Genomic DNA, 2356 nt, shown 5'->3' with positions numbered 1-2356 from the left:
TATATAATTCGAAGTGTTCTGTGTAATATATCCACTACGACCGATCTTACTAATCGGGTTCAACGAACTGTAAGATAACAATCCGATTATGTAACCCTGCGCTCATCAGCGGTGGTCGTTATGGAATATATATATGCGCGCGCGTGCGTGCGTGTGTGTGTATCTTTCTTTTGCCACTGCAGCCATGATGGGGCACCTTCTTGAAAAGTTTTACACAAGCAAGTCGATCATTAAGCCTGGCACGTAATCTGTGGATCTCTTTAGCCGAATGACTACGTTACAGAGGAGTAGATACACCAGCACCTGTCGTGGAAAAAATGACCAAGATTCTTCAATGCTGCTAATCGCCGACAAAATGTAGAAGATTGCCAGCATTCTCAAGTGGATCTTGAAGTACTGTACAGATTTTATCCGCATGAAACTATCGGTTGTCTTGTTAATCCATAAATAAAGAATAGCTATATACAAAATGCAATGTTGAGCTCTCATTTTCATTGTTCGATACTATAGCGTATGAATGTGTGTATGTATATATACACGCACACATATACATACATATATACAATATACGATACACATATATACATACGCACACACGCATACACACACATACACACACATACACATGCACACACACACTCACACACACTCACACACACACATATATACATGGTCGTCTCAGAATCCATGAGTTAGAAAAACGGACCCTCCTGTATTCGTGAACAGGGTGGGTGTATTAATATTTAATAGAAGAAAATATAGACCCATTTTAGCACAGTTTGGCAATTGGTTTCGTACCTGAGAGTTTGGGGAAAAAAACCCAACGCTGGCACTTGTGGGAAGCACTGATAGGAAACGTATAGTGACAGTTCACTTTTCTTTCCAGCCCCACTAATGAGTGTCAGGATTCTTGTGTAGAAACTAATTGATTAAGTCAGAGACTATACATAAACATGGATTTAGATCACTTCGAATTTCAAACATGTTAGGGACATAATTGACTTGTAAAAAGATCGTTTACACCGCCGCTTGCCCTGAGAAAAATTCTCGCTTTAGTAAATGGGTACTAAAAGTACCAACAATCATTTCATAGCGCCTTCTAGCGGAACGGTGATTGCATCTCTAGGTTCTGGCCATCATCAGCATCGTGTAAAGCATCAAACACAGCTCTGAAATGACTAGAAAAATGTTTGCATCCTTATAGAAAATCACTGTTGAAACATAAACTGATTATGTCTGAAACCAAGTTAGGACAAAATATTGCAGTAGGCCTCTTTTTCTCAATCGCAAAGTGCAGTTTACCATTCAAAAAAGTTCTCCCTTTGGTCATTTCTTTTTAAACTGTTCCTCACAATATTGCTTCCACATATTTATTGCAATATGATGTGTGTGTGTGTGTGTGTGTGTGTGTGCGTGTGTGTGTGTGTGTGTGTGTACTCTTTTGTACATATAGATATATCTATACAGCAGACAGACAGATAGATAGATAGATATGTATATACACACAAGACGTGTTTTAGTAATTGCGAAATAGAAATCAAAATTCACGATACAGACACAATACTGCAAAATAAGCCAAGTAAACCATAAAACTTTACAAGAGTTAACCATTGAAACCGCTATTCCCTCTTTCAAGTGGCACTTTAACTACCCAGGGGTATTGCAATGCAGAAGGTAGCACAGGACGTGACAGCAGAGGGCTGCCCAGGAGCCACGACATGGGAGCTGCCGGGCCACTTTAGAGAGTTAAGTGTAAAGGGCCGAAATATTTGCAATAGTGAGGGAGACTCTTCTCTGAAGGCCTTTCCTTATTGTTTCTTACTACCAAAGAATCTTGATTTTATAGGCGACACCAATGAGAGATCGAACCTGCATAGCATCATGCCAACATTGTATAGTTCTCTTTTACTTACAGTATTCGACTAATAGACCAATTTCTTTACGAAAGGATGAGTATTTACAAAAGGTAAATAGCGAAGAAAGACAAAAAGATAGAGTGGGGCTAATCTGTAAAGTATATTACCATCATTGTTGTTCTATTTCTTTCTTTGTGTTTATATAAGTATCCCGTGTTATAGTTACACACTTGATTTGCTAAAATATATCGATTCTTCGTTGATAGTTCTCTACGTATTGTGACTATGTATGTACATGCATACATGCATACATACACACATACATACATACATACATACATATATATATATATAATTATATATATGTACGTATGTATATATGCAAATACATAGATATACATATATACATAAATTATAAACGTATATGCACACACACACACACACACACACACACACACACACACACATATATATATATATATATATATATATATATATAT

General features: G+C 37.2%; 1 protein-coding gene across 1 annotated transcript in view; it reads left to right on the top strand.

Moving 5' to 3' along the window:
• LOC106871451 (tyrosine 3-monooxygenase) overlaps positions 1 to 2356 on the top strand; it is a 392944-nt gene that overhangs the window by 300790 nt on the left and 89798 nt on the right. The gene's annotated exons all lie outside the window — the stretch shown is intronic.

Source organism: Octopus bimaculoides, chromosome 10 (assembly GCF_001194135.2).
Source record: "Octopus bimaculoides isolate UCB-OBI-ISO-001 chromosome 10, ASM119413v2, whole genome shotgun sequence".
Taxonomy (NCBI): Eukaryota; Metazoa; Mollusca; class Cephalopoda; order Octopoda; family Octopodidae; genus Octopus; species Octopus bimaculoides.
The sequence above is the reverse complement of the archived record's forward strand: the minus strand, read 5'-3'. Positions and strand labels throughout refer to the sequence as shown.